Genomic DNA, 19,376 nt, shown 5'->3' with positions numbered 1-19,376 from the left:
TGTGTGTGAGGTCACCCATGTGTGGTGTAGTGTATTTTAGACAGCCGCGTTGCCTTTGAAATGTTGAACAGGAATCATTGAGGGCTCGTAAAGGCATCACATTTCTTTCACAAAACACAGTAATTGACCAAACTATGTTCAGTTGGGTTTGATCATGAAAGGCAGCATCAGAAAATATGATATTTCAATATTATACTTTTTTTAATGTACTCTTTCATTTTCTTGGTCACAAAATATTTTTTGTTCATTTCAAAAGGGTAATTTTGGGAAATGGCAATTCTAACATGTCAATGAATAGATACCCTGAAATAATTTGTGTAATTAAAACTATTTTCAGCACAATCAAGTGACCATGATGACAACAGTGGGCTGTCAGCTTTTGTTTTGTGTTGACTGTATTTATTATTCATCCTTACATCACTCTGTATTTTAATATGAATAATGGAGGAGCTATCAAAGGAGGAGGAAGAGGGATGTGAGAAAGGGATGCCACACAGCGTTGGTCCTGGGTCCTCTCTGCTCTCTCCGCTCCTGCACCCCCCTGTGAGGAACAGGCAAGGGGCACAGAGAGCTCAGAGTCTGGGTGTGCTCGGTAGAGAGCCTGGCCTGTCTCCATTGTCCTGGGTGGTGATCTCTCTCTGCCTCTCCCGACTCCCCTGCCTGCCTGCCTGGCTCTCTCTCTCTCCAGTCGGGTTTAATAACAGTGTATAAATCAAAAGCCTCCTGTCAGCCACGCAGCCTTCATTAAATTCAAATGGGAAACTGGCCTCTTTGGATCCAATTTTAATAAAACCAGGTAATCAAATATGGGTTTTAAAAAAATAGGTCATCATTTCACAGCCCCAGAGATGTCCTCTGCCCAGTGTTTTTGTGTGTGCATCATGTTAACAGGGTTGAAAAACCCTATCATGTAGAAATACTGTACACACAGAATGCACAGCACACACATACAGACTTACACACAGACACACACTAATCCTGCACACAGGGAATATTGTGTCACTGTCCTCTATGCTACACAATGTAGATTACCTTCAGTAAAAACATTTTTTGCATTATTTATTTCAAAATTATAAAAACTTGGATAAATAATTATATGATCAATAATTATGAGATTCAATGTATATGCAAATATTACTGACTCAAATCATTTAATATAGTCAAATATATTGAATAAACACATTTCTAAAATAATTAATAATTAAAATATTTGTAATTTGTAATATGTTTATGGTACATGTTCATCATTAAATAAATATTTTCTGGATCACTCCTGTACATTTAAATCAAGAAGTAAATGTGGTATTTTATCAGCGCGTAGCTATGGCAGGCAGTAGAGATACAGGCAAATGGTGGACATAGGGACACAAACACAGAACACACACACACGCACACAGGAGTGATTAAAGGTTGGTTTGGGATGCTGTAGAGCAGAGGTTAGTGCTGTGGATGGACCTGGCCGTATAGCTGAGGGATACTGGGACACAGGATGATGTGTAGTTGCTGTTTCATGATTTCTCAACGCTATTTTCAGGGGGCATATGCTTAGCTTCCCGGGCTGCGATTCTTCCTGACTGTCCGAGGTCTTTCGGTCCATAGGATTCGCTGTAGTCCTGTCAGTTGTAGATCACCCATATGCAGTCAGTGTGTTTGATATGTGACCGTTGTTGACCTATAAGGCTCCGCTCAGAGCCGTAACCTTTATTATACTGCCCTGTCACATGGTAACTCAGTCTGCCTCATAGAGACACATCAGATCTACTTACTCCCATACAGCCCTTGGATTATAGAAATATTACTCCATCCCCCTTTATTTTCTCTATTTCAGCGTTGATAATACATAATTAAGGTATTTATATGCACTAAGAACATGTATTGTAATTGTTTCATCATTAATTATGTAAAAAAAAAAACACAAATCTAATTTTGTGTTTAGTTATACATGTTATAAACGAAAGGTATGAATACATATGTGATATTTGGTTATATACCATATTCTTATCTGTTTTGCAATAATCTCCAAGACAAGATGGAGCAGCTGGAACATCATACAGCCTACGAGCAGAAGAGGGCACTATCAGTCGCTGATGTTCTCTCTCTCTCTCTCTCTCTCTCTCTCTCTCTCTCTCTCTCTCTCTCTCTCTCTCTCTCTCTCTCTCTCTCTCTCTCTCTCTCTCTCTCTCTCTCTGTCTCTGTCTCTGTCTCTCTCTGTCCTCGCTCTGCCCCTCTCTTTCTACCTCTATCATATCTTTGAAAAAATGTATGTAGAAAATGTGTCATGTATTTGTCTAGATAATACGTAATAACCAAACGGGGTTCAAATCACACTAATGTAATCTCCAAAACACTAATGTAATCTCCAAAATATATAAAGAGATTAAAGAAGTCATATTCTAACCGAAATGATCACAGAAAAAAGCAAAGTGGAAATGATTTAATGTTGAATGTAACATACATTTAACTTTACATTAGGTTAGTTACATCATTACATTTGAATATTGTTTGTTCTTTGCATGTTGCATGTTCTCATAGTCATTGCATTCTCACATATAAAAATGGAAGCCTTTTGTGTTTTTGTTTGTTTACAGGTATTTGTTTGTTTTGAAGACATTGTTGTGTTATCTAGTAAATCTGGTTGGTTGTGTTGCTGGTTGGTGCTGTAGCGGTGCGGTGCTGGGGAGTTGCCCTGCAGGCTGGCAATGTGTTCTCAGGACGTGTCAGTTGACTGTCAGGGCTGTTCAACCTTTCACTTCTCAAATGTTACATCTTCCGTCTCAATTGATCCATATGATTTGACTTTTTTCTGAATATCAGTTCACATTTAAGAGAAAGCCTTTAGGTATCTGCATATTATTTTATAGGATGATGGTTATGAAACACTATCAATACCTCAGCCTCTGAACACATCTTATTGTTGGTGTTCCTACAGAATGACTATGATAAACATGTCTGAACCTTCCATTTCTGTACTGCTGTCCTATAGACACTTTCCATTTAGTGAATACTCTTGCTTAGAATCGCGTCCATGATTGACCTTTTCTGTTTTTCCTGTGATAAAGCCCTGGTTTTCTCTTTCTTCTAAAAGTTTGTCTCTCTTTGAAAAGAAGAGGTGATGTACTAAGAGCAGGACAGTGATTGCCCCCCACCACCACCACTAGCAGCCCCATAATCCCAACCAGATATACCTGAGCACTGTTCTCCCTGGGTCCAGCCCGTCTCCTCTGTCTCCTGCCTGGGCAGGTTAGTGGAGTTCCTGTAGCCCCCTCCAGTGTGTCTCCCTCCTGCCTCTGTTCCTCCTGCCTCTCTTCTGTTGTTGTCCAGGCCTGGCTGCCATGTTAGTGCTGCTCCTGCTGCTCAGCCCACTCCTCTCCTTCCAGAAATCCTCCCATGTGCTGGGAGGAAGGGGGGAAGGTGTTGGGTTGGTGCAGACAACAATAACCAGGGCTCTCTCCATCAAAGGGTTATCTGGCTCCCACAGGCACACTGACAGACAGACAGACAGACTGTACGACGAAAGAGGGGTGGGGGGCAGAGAGGCTTCGACTGAAACGGGGTACAGTGGGCCTGGTAAAAATGGGGGTAGGGATGTTTGAGACAGAAGCGGTACGGGATTTTGGGCGGAAAATATGTACTTTGTTTGAGATGGAATGGGGGTGCAGTGAATGGCTGGTGAGAGAGGGGGATGTAGTGAGAGGGATGTGAGGCAGAGAGGGGACACAGTGAGTGATGCTTTCCATCCAGAGTTCAGAGGTTCAGAGGTTTGTAGGACATACAGAAGCATTAGGCGTACTGCAGTGTAGGCTACTGTACACTATGTCCTTTGCAGCATTTCCCTAAGCTTTGTAGTTTTGCACAACTGTACAACACTGCATCACTTCTGTGTATTTATTTCGATCTCGCCATACAAATGATACTCATAACAATTAAATATCTATTTGATTATGCTAAGCGGTTCCTTTCTAATCACCAAAGAACCGTCACTGTTTCTGCTAAGACTTTCCCAGTGTGGCTGGCAGTGGGTTTGGTGAGGATGCACATATTTTATCAGGGCTGTAGTGCAGGGCCTATTCCTCAGCGCTGTATTACCGTGTCAGGGACGACTGCTGTAATGAATTGCCAACCCCACATTTTGCAAGTTAAAAAGTGGGAATGAGAGTAAACCTTTTGTTTATGTCACCTATCATCTTGAAATATTTACTATTCTGTGCCTCTCAGCTCCCTGTCTCCCTCCAGCGTGATAAAAGGTTCCGGGCTCCCTGGCTTAGCCCATACCAGCATTGCCCCATCTTCTGCTCCTCTCTCTCTCTATCTCTCTCTCTCTCTCTCTCTCTCTCTCTCTCTCTCTCTCTCTCTCTCTCTCTCTCTCTCTCTCTCTCTCTCTCTCTCTCTCTCTCTCTCTCTCTCTCTCTCTCTCTCTCTCTCTCTCCATTTCTCTCTCTCTCTCTCTCTCTCTCTCTCTCTCTCTCTCTCTCTCTCTCTCTCTCTCTCTCTCTCTCTCTCTCCCTCTCTCTCTCTCTCTCTCTCTCTCTCTCTCTCTCCCTCTCCCCCCTCTCTCTCTCTCTCTCTCCCTCTCTCTTCTCTGGCAGGAACAGACATCATAAACCTCCTCTTTTTGCTGAAACCTGCTGTCTAGATTTTTTCCCCCTCAAGGAAGTGTTCAAGTTGAGAGGGTTCCTCTGGGAATTATGTGAGCATTTGACCAGGTGTTTGCGACACTTTCAAAATTCGATTTTATTCCGGTGTGTGTACATGTGCATAGTGTGTACGTGTGTGTGTGTGTCTATGTCTGTATGTTTGACATTTGAATTGGAATGAAAAACAATACACGTCTTTTTTTAGTTGGTGTGTGTGTGTGTGTTATTTACATGACATATGTTATAAAGAGAGTGAGAGTTAATGAAATTCACATATTTGGTAGAGTATACATTTGGTATATTCACTGTGTGTTTAGAATATGTATCTGAGTGGGTGAATATATGAAATTCATTCAGTATGTGAAAGAGTGAGACAGAAACAGTGTGGTGTGTTTGCAGGATAGCGTAGGATAAGAATTGCCTGCGGTTGCCTTGCAGGACTGCTACAGTACCTCTGAAATCCACCATCCACTATTTCTCTCTATTCTCTTTCAACAGAAACATGTCCCCGAGCTAAGGTGCTCCTACACTGTTTTCACCATCACTATTTCAAGAGAAAACAAAACTGTGAGTAGCGGCAAGCTAGACACTGGGTTTTGTAAAGGTGTACTATGGTGTGTTTCTGCGGTAAACTCGTTCTGCTAGCACCCTGTAACGTACCTATCCCCTCTCTGCACTGCAGAGTCTAGCTGCAGGGATCAGGATTATACCACAATTTATTACCCATATCTGTATTGTAATGTCAGGTGAAAAATATAACTTTTCATCACATTTATTTCATCCTCGCAATGATACAATACATCATGTATTATTTTGTTGTTCAAGAGAATAATGGTTATCAACAAGCAGCGGTGATAGAAAGTGTTTAAACAACAGTATTAGAGCTGGTTTATAAAGTAGCCTTCCTCTGTGTAAAAGAAGTGGGACTAGATATTTCACTTGTATTTCTGACAAGGAATTTGTTTCTTTGTGGAACTTAAAAATGTGCATTCTAATAGGTTAGTCTATTTCCTTCTCACTGGGGAAAGTTGATTATATCAAATCTTTTGACTTTGAAATCTTCTCTTGTGCCCAGTATTTTCTCAAATTAGATGCATATGAACAACAGTGGTTTCATGAGGCCCTGTGAAGTGAAAATAACAACATAAATATCTAAATGTTGCACAAGGGATGGAGAGCTATCTCTACACAGGTACTGCAGGAGTTGTGGGGTCACTTAATTGGCAGTCTAGTATGTAACGTGTGATGTAGCCTTTTCACATATTTATGTGCATATTTTTTTATGTTTCTTTTATTCTAGATTTGCCTCACTAATAATTCATACTTTACAGCTTTCACATATTTTTTTATTTTTCTTCTTCTTCTCCTTCTCCTTCTTCTTCTTCCTCTCCAAGTGTGGCTCTGTTTCTCTGAGATTCTCTGTGTTGTTTAATGGAATTGGGGAGCGAAACTTCAGGGTCTGACTCTGCAGTCGGTCTGCCAGGGCTGTTTTAAAGTCCTGTCTGTTTTTTTATCTGGAGGGGTGAGGGGGTTGTGTCAGGAGGGGCGATCATAAATATTAGGAGCTGCAGGGAGACAAAGGGGCTAAAATGGAAAGGCTTGGCTGGACGAGGGGACCTGGCCATGTCATGTACCTCAGTCATTTTTCTTGTGCGCTTAGAACTCAGTCAGGGGTTTAATTGGAATCCAGACTTCAAAGAATCCCTTGCCCCGTCCAGCAGCTCCCCCCCTCACCCCCGATCCCTGACCCTCCCAAACCCCACCCCTCTTCTACCTCTTCTGGCTGGATCCACTCGTCATGTCCACAGCACATACACACGTTCATAAACACAGACCATGACCACTACTATATCACACACAACATCGCCATGCACTGCACACCCTTATTTACTCTAGATACTGTATTTAGGTGCTCTGTCTGTGTGTCTGTGGTGTGTGTGTGGTGTGTGTGTGTGTGTGTGTGTGCTTTGTGACTGAGTACATTTGATCACCCTGTTGCAGGATAACGTTAAACTTGGAAATGTAAAACTTGTTGTGTACAGTATTTGAGGTTCAAAAAGGCTACTGAAGTTTGTAATTTCCACTTTGAAATGTCAGTCTTAGTTTATCAACCCCTACAACAATGTCCATTCATTATAATTCACATTTCCTGTTGCTGCAGGATTATTTTCCTGCTGTAGCAAACTGGCTCAAATGAAGATCCTACATCTGTACGTTTACATATTAGGAGCTGCAGGGAGACAAAGGGGCTGTTGCTATGCAATACCATACTTCTCCTGAAATGAATGCCCTATTGTAACTGTTGGACAGAGAGAGAGAGAGAGAGAGAGAGAGAGAGAGAGAGAGAGAGAGAGAGAGAGAGAGAGAGAGAGAGAGAGAGAGAGAGAGAGAGAGAGAGAGAGAGAGAGAGAGAGAGAGAGAGAGAGAGAGAGAGAGAGAGAGAGAGAGAGAGAGAGAGAGAGAGAGAGAGAGAGAGAGAGAGAGAGAGAGAGAGAGAGAGAGAGAGAGAGAGAGAGAGAGAGAGAGAGAGAGAGAGAGAGGTATCCAAGTGTCCTTTTGGGTGCAACTGGGTGCAACTCAGTCAGTGGCAGTAGCCCCTAGGAGGGAGAATGGAAATAAGGTTCAGTATTAGCGAGCCATGGAGCCCAAATAGAGATTCACATGTCACAGGGGCCTCACCCTCATTGGAACAGGGTGGCTCTTCAACAACTATTTTAATTGCAATTATCAGGCAAACACAATATGCCTCATTATTAATAGTCCCTTATATGCAGTATATAGCCACACACTGTGGTATGTTATTTCAAACGGATGTGTATATTGGATTACATTCCTGCACTAGATTGTCTGGTATTTGTGCCTAATTGGAAGAGTTATGAAAATGCAACACATGCCTCAGAACAGAAGTGAAGTGAGAGAAAGTTAACTTTTGTAATAAGTCTGAAGAAAATGGGAGAAAAAAATTATATATACTAATATTGGAAGCATGTGGGTTGATATATAGTAATATATGCACAAGTGTAATTAAGGATTCTGCCTCCTCCCATTGGGTTTCAGCAGGCCTTGTTAGCACTGCTGAGGAGACATTTTGAAACCATACCTGAAGTTAATATGTTTCAAAGCTATAATTATAGGTAAGAAAAAGAGGACCTATTTTCAGACCTCTAACAAATCATTTTTTTCCATTATACATGTAAAGGTGTTAATGATGGCTTGTCTTTTTGATTTTGCCGTATGAATTATGAAACAGCTGTATCATTTGAAGTACAGCTAATAGGTGAATTTCAAATAGCCAATCTGTAGAAAAAAAGGTATGGATATCCAATTTAAATAATTCTCACTGAGACAGAGTTCCTGTGCTATAATCAACATAGGGAAGTGTGTTTATATTCTAACCTGGATACTGGGCCAACGTTGACAAGTTTAAATAGTCTTAACCTTCTTCAGTAGGGGTGGAGATTTAGGGGGTCAATTTGGCTATTCTCAAAATGGCAAATTTGGGACTGCTCTCCCTCCCAGGCACAGTCGTTTAACAGGTGGCTCCTGTAGCCGATATATTGCCATACATAAGCTCACTGACTTCTGTGACAAGTTAATTTCAATCAGATGTGAGCGATGTCCCTACATTTAGAAAAAAAGGTGCTATCTATACTGAACAAAAATATAAACCCAATGTAAAGTGAGCTGAAATAAAAGATCCCAGAAATTTTCCATACACACAAAAAGCTTATTTCTCTCACATTTTGTGCACAAATTTGTTTACATCCCTGTTAGTGAGCATTTCTCCTTTGCCAAGATAATCCATCCACCTGACAGGTGTGGCATATCAAGAAGCTGATTAAACAGCATGATCATTACACAGGTGCACCTTGTGCTGGGGACAATAAACGGTCACTCAAAAATGTGCAATTTTGTCACACAACACAATGCCACAGATGTCTCAAGTTTTGAGGGAGCGTGCAATTGTCATGCTGACTGCAGGAATGTCCACCAGAGTTCTTGCCAGAGAATTTAATGTTAATTTCACTACCATAAGCCGCCTCCAACGTCGTTTTAGAGAATTTGGCAGTATGTCCAAACGGCCTCACAACCGCAGACCAGGTGTATGGCGTCATGTGGGCGAGCGATTTGCTGAGGTCAACGTTGTGAACAGAGTGCCCCATGGTGGCGGTGGGGTTATGGTATGGGCAGGCATAAGCTACGGACAACAACCAAAATGGCATTTTATCGATGTCAATTTGAATGCACAGAGATACCGTGACGAGATCCTGAGGCCCATTGTCGTGCCATTCATCCGCCGCCATCACCTCATGTTTCAGCATGATAATGCACGGCCCCATGTCGCAAGGATCTGTACACAATTCCTGGGAGCTAAAAATGTCTCCGTTTTTCCATGGCCTGCATACTCACCAGACATGTCACCCATTGAGCATGTTTGGGACGCTCTGGATCGACGTGTACGACAGCGTTTTCCAGTTCCCGCCAATATCCAGCAACTTCACACAGCTATTGAAGAGGAGTGGGACAACATTCCACAGGCCACAATTAACAGCCTGACACATAATAATAATATGCCATTTAGCAGACGCTTTTATCCAAAGCGACTTACAGTCATGCGTGCATACATTTTGATGTATGCAAAGGAGATGTGTCGCGAGATGTGTCGCGCTGCATGAGGCAACCAGATACTGACTGGTTTTCTGATCCACACCCTCTACTTTTTTAAGGTATCTGTGACCAACAGATGCATATCTGTATTCCCAGTCATCTGAAATCCATAGATTAGGGCCTAATGAATTTATTTCAAATGACTGATTTCCTTAAATGAACTGTAACTTAGTAAAATCTTTGAAATTGTTGCATGTTGCCGTTTACATTTTTTAGTTCAATGTAGAATCTAAAAGGGTTCTTCAGCTGTCCCCATAGGATAATCCTTTGAAGAACCCTTTTGGAACCCTTTTCTTCTAAGAGTGTAGATGGATGGTATTGGTCATTGTCTTGGGTTATGGCTATCTGGCACCTGGTCAGACTAGGGATGAAGGAAATGAGTACAGGAACAATAACAGTTTTGCAGAGAGGTAAATGGAAGGAAATAAGTTGTGCATCCACTGCAGAGGCCATTGGGGTGTTCATTTATAATCCATTACATACATCAGTAATGGAGGTGATTGTTTTGGGGTTATGGATGTGTTCTCCTTCGTGATGTTGTCTCTGCAATTATGAGCTCACTGCAGCCTGCTCTTTAAATGCATGCTTGTGGATCGTCTTGATGTGAAAGGCTCACAAACAGCTGGTGATGATGATGACTGATTGCTGTTGGAAACAAAACAAAGAGATCTGTTCCAACTCCCCACTGTCTTGTGGAAAACACAGGCAGCCTGGGAGAGGCATGAGGCTTCTGTGACTAATAGAGTAACAGAGACAGAATGGCTTCTAATGGAGGTGTTAATGACCATGTTGCTTAAAGGTTACTTTGGAGTAGTGTTTTCACTCTCCCACTCGTCGCCACTCTTCCGTCTCCCTCTCCGTTATTATTTAGTTTTCTTGTTATTCTCCCTCTTCCCGGCCGCGGAACCCTACAACTGCAGCGTCCGACAGATCAAGGCATGTCAGAGTGAGGGGAGAAAGAGAGAAACAGATAGGGAGAGACAAAGATGGTAAATGGGAGAGAGAAATTGATATAAAGGAAAGAGAGTTCCTGGAATCAGGGAGGGGTCTCCCCAGGGCAGCCCAGCAGGACGTTGACTTGAAGGGACTTTGCGTAGCGAGCTTCAAGCACCTCTGACACACACACGCTCATTTCCATTCGCTTTTATCAAATATGAAAATTCAGGGACCCCAGCTCCCCATCGCGCCCCAAAAGACCCAAACACAATGGAAATAGCAGAGAGAATGGGTAGTTTAAAAAAGTGAGGTGTTTTATTCGTGAAGAAGGGGAGGGTTGTTCGCTTTCATGATAATTATGTCTGTGCTTCCCCTTGTCTGTTGGCTCAGCTCAGTGGTGGGTCTCATTTGAGAGTGGTTGCGCATTGCTTTTTGCACACTGGCAGACCAGACCACACTATTGTCTTCTCCACTGGAGATGGGCTTCTGTTTGTTAGATTTTTTTCTTATTTTTCTGCAGCCTTTGTTGAGGAGTGGAAAGGAGCGAATGTCCTTCACTTCTCCCCTGGCCATGACGTGGGAAATCATCCGGAGCGGCTTCATAAAGTGGGATGAAATATTCAGGAAGAGGGGAAACATTAAGAGTTTTAATTTGGCTGGAATGGTGGCTCCACACGTGTACTGGGTACCTGGGATGAAGATTAGAGAGGGGGCTGATACATGTCATCCATCTTGATGACTGTTGATGAGCGCCGTCCTTCCCGTTTTCACTGGAATTAAATATGTGTGAGGAGAGGGCATTTGTTAAAAACCCACTTATTCCACAAATTCTTTGTTCCTGATCATTTCACATCAGAACTACTCTTTGCTAGTCGTTTCAAATAGGATATGGCCCAATTATACATTTTTAGTACCCTAGATATCAGTCATATTACCTCCAATTACCCCATCACTTGTTAAAGATGAAAAGTGATGCACCATTCTCTGAAACCCCTCAGAATAGTTTCTAACCAGGCACTGCAATATTAACCAATCTCTGTATGTAAAGGGCCAGCAAACTATTAACCCAAAGGTTTTTCCTACAAATGGATGTGAGTTGTAGCTATATCAGATCTTGATCTGCACTGTGTAGTTTATAGAGATTTTGATATCTGCATTGTTTTGGACAGTTGGCTTTTGACTGTAGAGGTCTGTCAGGTTAGACCTGAGAGAGAAGGGAAGGGAAGAGAAGGGAAACTGCAGTGTTTGGGTGCTGTGATCTGTTTCTGAAACGCCTCGGGTCTGCTGAAAACACAGATCCAGACTGCAGTTAAACACAAAGCAACGCACACACACACACACACCCTGGTTTAATCTCCCACCACCATCTTGGCTGATAACAAACTACAGATTGAGAGGAGCAGAGAGGGGAGATGGGAACACTGCCTTACCTTTCGCCCTGTAAGTCAGACACAGAGGCAGAGACCACCCTAGCCAAACAACGCACACTGAGTTCACCTGCCATCTGCACCCAGAGCAAGCACCATGGCCTGTACTCTATCACTGTGGAAATAACAGGAAAGCATAGTCCCGTAAGCCCAAGTCTGGGCTCAGCTCATATAAATGCTGTCGTTTATAAATGTCAGCAGGAATATTCCAAAGCACTGGATCTCCCAAACATAAATCTTCTCCCATTTGATCACACCTACGGTGGTATTTAAACAGAAATGACTTGCCTGCAAACATCACTGGGAAATAATATTTGTTTGACCTTTTGTCGGAATAGTTGTAAAATAGGGTAGGTTATGCATGATGTAATAATAATAGTGGGGTATATTTAATCTGATTTGAAATATAAACTACAAATCTTAGGACATTATCTAAATCACTGATACAGAGGACTCCATCAAGGATTCCCACAGATTCTATTTGTACATTGCTTTACTGTAGTACATATTTTGTAAAGCAATGTAACATTCAAAATATTAAATATTCAGTTAAAGTTAAATGAAAAGTTCAAATTCAAAATACTAGGATAATAATGTAATATTAGTGTAAAATGACCACAGCATCTGCTTGGGATCATTTTCCTTGTTTGGCCTAACCAATAGCCACATGGTGGCTGATGCCAGCCTGCCTGACCCAACCCCAGACTGAGAGAGCATGCTGGGTCTGGCTGTGACAGGGAGGGGTTCCCTGCTCCTCCTGTGATGCTGTGTGTTAATGTCCTCTGTGTGCCAGGCCTCCATGGAGGGGATTACGCCCACCACTAGAGAGGAGCAGACTGGAGGCCTGTGTTCTTAGGAGAGATCCTCTCTGCTGTGTGCCTGCCTGCCTGCCGTCACACACACTCCCCTGGAGGGCTGAGAGGCACTGGTCTTCCCTTCTTCATGGTACATACTGTACATCTACTTCACCCCAGCAGTCCACTCTCTCATAGTGCATTCCTAACTGGGGACTGTACCCCTACTTACAGTAGAATAGATCATACCATACACATTAACTCATATGTCCACAGAGCCAACTTTACTCACCTGTATGCTATCCATTGTACTTTTGGCAACAACTCACACATTATTGTCTAGCAGCTGTGCCCACCTGTAGACTAGCATCTGCTGCATTAGCCAAGCTCAAGGTGGTTTGAGTTCAGCATTGGAGAGCTCTGTGCAGCACATGTAGGCCTAGGTTTGGAATGTGGTTATGATCCTCTAGTTGGGGGAGTTTACAGTGAGAGCCTTGTGTTTTGCGCTAAACCTACAAACACTGAGACCCTATTGGGCAAGTGTGTCAACCCTCCTACAAAGTAAAACACAGAGATCCATAAAAGGCTTAATTGGCTGTGTTAAACATCACACTGTAACCACGTGTGGTGAGCGTGGAGCGCTCTGTAAACACCCTGTATGTGATGCCTCTCCCTCCTCCTTCTCCCTCCCCCGCTCCTTCTCTCCTTCCATTCCCCTCTCTTGACTCCGTCTGTTTAGGGCACAAGCCCATTCAAAGACAGAACCATGAGTTGAACCGGAGGCTGGAATGTGGATTGGGGCTGGAGTGAAGGGGATTTGTTTTTAAACCATTAATTATTTTGTATACAATAAAAAAGTACTAATGTAGTTCTGTATACTAAAAACGCAGTAAATGATGTAACCCTGTAGATACACTGTCTAAATATTATTGTGGAGAGACAAATAATAAAAATATCAATTTATTTCATTTGTAAAGCGCTTCTCATTATACAAGAATAATCTCAACGTGCATAAAATAGAAAAACAAAACTATACCTCACCATATCATGAAAGCACCAATCAAAGTCTAGGAGGAAGGCCATAATGGTAGGGCAGCTGATAGAGATGATTCTTAAGGCCTGCTTTAAAAGCCAACATATAAAGGGCAGCTGTGTGGGTTTTTCCCGAATCAATTCGGAACACACATTCACCCATCAGACATGTCACGAGTCGACCTCCGTGCTGACAGCCAATCAACACTGTATTGTTATGAAAATGGAAACTGAATTTTAGCGTGCCCTTGTGTGAGGGACAAGGTTATTTGGAGGGGTAAGTGAAGGAGGCCAGGGGAGGCTGGTGTGGGGCTGTCTGGAGGCTGATCGGGGCTGTGTGTTACAGGGCTGGGGCTGGGCTGTACGGTGTTATACGGTGGCTGTGGCTCTGCAGTGGTCCCACCCCTGTCCTCCGTCATGGCCCCTTCACTACACAGCTAGCAATAGCCAGCTCATATCCATACTGGGGAGGTGGGGCTCTGCCTAGCACCTAGTGCCTAGTAGTGTCTACCGCTGTGTACGACTGGAGGTATGAGATTTGGATGGCGGTGTATGAGATGTGTGTATGGCTAGGGGTTTGGTGATGTGTTGATATCCACATGCTCTGGTGAACATGCATGGGGACAGATGCACTTAGAATTTATAGAGAGAGAATGTAAATCTCTTTTTAATGATTCACATTGAATCCCTATGACAGTTCCATTAAACAATCGCCAGAATATAACTGGTATTGATTTTGTCTAATTGCCAGGCTGTATGTTATGCAATAGATTGTTATTCATTATTCTATAAACTTGTAGCAGGTTGAAGGTACCCTATTTTCCTGCTCCGCATACTGATGATGGCGGACACAGATGCTTATTGCTAGCTGCTATATGTTTATCACCTAGCTGGGCTGCAGTTCAGTGATGACTGTACTGTGAGCTTCCCTCTCCTCTCCCACAGGGTAGAGATGCTTATAATGCAGCCCATATGAAGGCAGAGTGTTTCCCTATAAAGGCCCGGCCTGGATAACGATGCTTGAACAATCACTCTCATCTGATCAAGACTTATGGCGAGAAGTTTGCCTTCCGACTTCATTTCCTCTCAGCGTCGCAGTGCAACGGCGTTCTCTTTCCCGTGATGGAGTGTTTGGAAACTGTGGATGAAATAGCTGAGGTACATTTGTTCAATGAGGCGTCAAGAGTCCAGCTTTTCCAGGAGACGGAAAGAATTGTTTTAAATATGCTGAGTGTGTTGCAAACAGCCTGTGCCTCTCTCTCTCCCTCTTTCTCGTCCAGTCTTTTAACTCACGCTGACATTGCGCTTGTGACAGTGTGAGTCCTCAGTCACCACCTGTTCCATGATGTCATTCTGCATTCAGGGACCATTGTCCTCTAAATGGCAACATTAGCCATTTCTCTCTCTGTGAAAGAAGTCTGTAAAGTGTTGGAAGGTTTAGGCCTGTACAAATTAGACTGTAAAAAAGACTCTGTTATTCACCACTAAGAATAAGCCATGGAAATGCACTTAGTGCAAATCCCTGCTCTGTAACTAATTTAGTGACGTCTCGTTTTAAACCTCTCCGCTGCCATCAGTATACTTTTTTTCCAGAGCTAATATTTCTGATTATTCAACATATTTTTCGTGACACAAGTTATTTGTGAAATTCCCGAAGCTGCTTAGGATAAATGACAAGGAGCGGTATGGAAGAAGTATGGACGTCTTTGATACAAAGTGTTAGGGTGAACAGTCACTCCGAAAATGAACTTGATGGCTTCCTCGACATGCTCCATATTCTGACAGCAGATGGACTGCTAGATACAAAGTAGCCTGATACTCACGCATCATCCCCATTTAAATGTCACTTTTCAAATAAAAAGGTATTACTTGAATGTGATTCTGATGTAGACATTAGCATGGATGGAACTGTTTGAGCGGCAAACCTTGTCTGCTGAATGGGAATGAATGAAGGAGGTGGAGGATAGAAGTACTGAGGAAATAAAGGAATATAATGATGGAGTGATATTTATTAGAAAGCCCAGTGAAGAACCAACGGATCTGCGATTACAGGATTACAGGAAATAGGGCTCATTCAAAGAAGTCTGAATGATTAACAGATCTACCAGTGTAGCAATGCAGTGTGCTCCTCACAAGAGAGACTTCCACACACCATTGTCTAAAGTGCTTCTGGAATCGTCCCACCCTAAAACAAGGTGCCTCTCACCACAGTCTGTGCTGAACATCAGAAGTCTTTGAATTCGTCTGTTTACTAGGCTACATTATCCAGGTAGTACATACTAGGCATTTGGCTTATGACACCTTACTTAGTAGACACCTATTAACCTCAAAAGGAACACATAAAACGCATTACATCAGGTATAATGGTCCCCATACTACTAAACGGATCTGCCTTTTGTCTCTGATTTCATGTAGGGGCATGGTGTGGTTGTGGTAGCAGAGCTACCCTGTTTCACAAAATGGCCAAGTGGAGGCAGCATTCTCCACTCACTGCCGTGGCCTACACACACTCTTTTAAGCAGCACACCTCTCTCACACACACACCTTACACATACTATACACTTTCCACTCTGAGGTATTTTTGAGTCTGCATTTTGTTAGTGCTCCGACTTCGTGAGGTGTTGTTTCAGTCCTGACGTATTTACAGATCCTAAAATTGCCCCAGATATCCAATCATTATTGCTAATGACAATTAGTATATGTTTTTGCGATCTTTTAATTAATAGAATGTCCAATATAATTGGTCAAATTTCTCACTGAGCATTGTAGAAAATATTAAAGCATTAATTCCAGTTCCTATTAATTATCCCCTTACAATGGGTTACAGATATTTGTTGTTTTGCTTTAATGACTTGGTCAGTTTTAATTGAGAGTAATGCTGTGTTCTTTTATTTAATGCACTAATGTGTTCAGATAGCATGAAATGTTTTTCTCCCCCCATTGTGGTATGGACATGGCACTGTTTACGTATTTCCACAGAGAGAGAGAAGGAACTAAAGTAGTGTATGAAATGATACATTTGGAACAAGGGTAAGAGTGTTACACTTAGCAGTGTCAGGTAACAAGCCAAAGACTCAGCAGCCATGAAATATCTGTCGACCACACGCTTTCCTATTTGAGTGAACTGCGGTAAAGAGGAACAACTGTTTTCAGTACACTTTGTAACCAGTCTTCCATAAAGCCTGACCTTATGAGGAGAAAATCAATAGGCTCTTGAAAGTCATAGGCCTATACAGTGAACATATTAGCAGGTTAGTTGTCTGTAAATAAAAGACTGGAAATGGCTAATACTACTACTACTACTACTACTACTACTTCTACTTCTACTACTACTACTACTACTACTACTACTACTACTACTACTACTACTACTACTAATAATAATAATAATAATAAAGTCATAATAATAGAACATTGAAATAAGATTAATATTTGACTAGCTACACAATTATGTGATATCTGTAGGGACAGGAGCGGTACCAGTTGCAGTCACTGTAAAATCGATGTAATTGCCATACAGATTATTTGTTGTTTGACTTCCTTTAAATTCAAATAGTTAATTTTATTTTCATGGTTGAAATAATCTAACGATTAATTGCTTCCAATTGTATTTGCATGCAATTTCAATCCATGATAAACTGCTATTTTAAGACCATGAATACAGTAGTTCAGGACAGCACAGGCATCACTTCAGATCTCCACAGATATAACATGAGTCTGTGCCTTGTTTTCTCCTTGACTCTGTGTTGTACGTGGGGGATGACAGGCATGATGGTCTCTGGCCACTAGTAGACAAGGGACAGTAGAGACAGAGCTTTGAGGGGCTGAGTGATGCACAACACACGCACACACACACACACACACACACACACACAATGATCCCCTGGATGTGATAGGGTGCTGTTTATTGTTTGCTGGAGCGGTAGGGCGGAGGGATGGAGGGAGTTGGGGAAGCTGGCCAGCGGAAGCCTGCAGAGAGAGGCATCAGTGAGTGGTAGTACTCTCTCTCCCCCTCTTCTCCATTGTCCTTCCTCCAAGCTGCATTTGAACTTAATATTCCATGAAATAAGGCAGCCCATCAAGCCATTGTAATGGCGTCAGGTTAATAGAAGAAGTCAAATTATTCTCCCTCCCTCCCTCTCTCTCTCCGTGGCAGTCTCTCAACCCCACTACTTTTTTTCTTTCCCTCACCCATGAGCACATTTGAAACCATACTGTGTCATATTATTTTTTCTCCCTTAAAAAGTCTTTATCCTTTTTTTCCCCCAGTGTTCCGATTATTATTAGGATCCATTCTGAGTGGCTGACGCGGGCCCTTTTCAGAGCTGGAAGACAGCTTTTCAATTCCTAATAGGCTGTTCATTTCTGAGTAGAATGTGTTTGGGCGCTCTCTCTCCTTCTCTCCTTGTTTTTGCATGCTTTCTTTTCTCTTATGTTCTTTCTCTCTCAATTTCTCTCTCTCACATGCACTCTCTCTCTCTCTCTCTCTCTCTCTCTCTCTCTCTCTCTCTCTCTCTCTCTCTCTCTCTCTCTCTCACTCACTCACACACATTCACACACATTCACACACACACACACACACACACACACACACACGCTCTCACACACGTGTGTGTGCACTGTGCACTGACTCGTTGTGTCAAGCTGTCAGGGCCCCAGATGTCATGTGATTGTGTGAATTACCTACAGCTCTGTGTGTGACGCAGCCGTGTCACATGCAACAACCGCTGGCTTCCTATGGTTCCTCCTGGATCCCTCTTGGCCTCGATTCCTCCCTCCACCTCTCCAGAGAGGCCAGGTCTGCTGCCATCAGAGCGAGAGGGAAAAAGAGACAGAAAGAAAGAAAGAGAGAGACAGAGGCGGAGAGAGAGAAACAGAGAGAGACACAAAGAGAAAGGAAAGAGAGAGAGAGCTAGCTGTGGTAAGACAACTTTGCCTGGCAGACAGTCTCCCAGAGGCTAGGGAGGAGGAGAGTTTCCAGACTGTCTGCGCCCTCTTTACTGGAAAGAGAAAGGGTCTCTTACCATTCTGTCTGCCTGCTTCAGGTACAGACACTTAGCAGCTGTGTGACCCAGTAAGCGAGAAGTACGGCTAGGTTCTGGAAGAGGACACAACATCCTACCAAACTACCTCTATAGTGCTAAAGTAATCTCAACATTAGAGATTATTATGATGGAATTACCAACATAAAACAGGGAGGCCCTCATTATGTTGTTCATAGAACAGCAGTCCTGTTGCAACGCTCCATCATAATTGCATTATTGTCAATTTTACTGATTCTTTCCAATGTGAGTAGAAATCAGAATGTTATAGAGCTAATATTAATATCCCTGTGTTTGAAGTGCTTAGTGAAATGTGATGATTTATGTTTGTTTTGATTAATGAGGTGAGAGAGTGTTGTCAGTATGAGTAGTGAGAGCAGGGTTTGTCTGGTTTGTGTGAGTGATGCTGGGGTTTGGCTAGCCTAGCGTAGCGTAGAGGAGGTTGCTTTACCTCATCATTTCAGGCAGTTTGAGTCCTCTCCATTTCCCACAGAAATAACAATTAGGCCAAATGGTTGACTCATTAAATATCTCAAACAAATCCTGGTTTAGTACAAATGTGGAAAATGACTAAAGCTGAGTTAAGAATGAGGCTAAAGGAAAATATAATCAATGGTCTCAAAATAGGGATTTTTGAAGGGGAAGTTATGACTGTAGTGCTATTGAAGGCTAATTTTGAAATAATTACATGGGCCATTCTCATGACAGTTGGGAATAATTTGGTAATTGCCTCCGTGTTCCATAATTTCATCAAATGATTGTCATTATGTGTATAATCATATTTCAGGCGGTCAAATGGCATTGAGGAATTTGCTGCTTCATGAAATCTGGGCAGAGTGAGTG

This window comes from Coregonus clupeaformis, chromosome 15 (assembly GCF_020615455.1).
Source record: "Coregonus clupeaformis isolate EN_2021a chromosome 15, ASM2061545v1, whole genome shotgun sequence".
Taxonomy (NCBI): Eukaryota; Metazoa; Chordata; class Actinopteri; order Salmoniformes; family Salmonidae; genus Coregonus; species Coregonus clupeaformis.
This window is presented reverse-complemented; position numbering follows the sequence as displayed.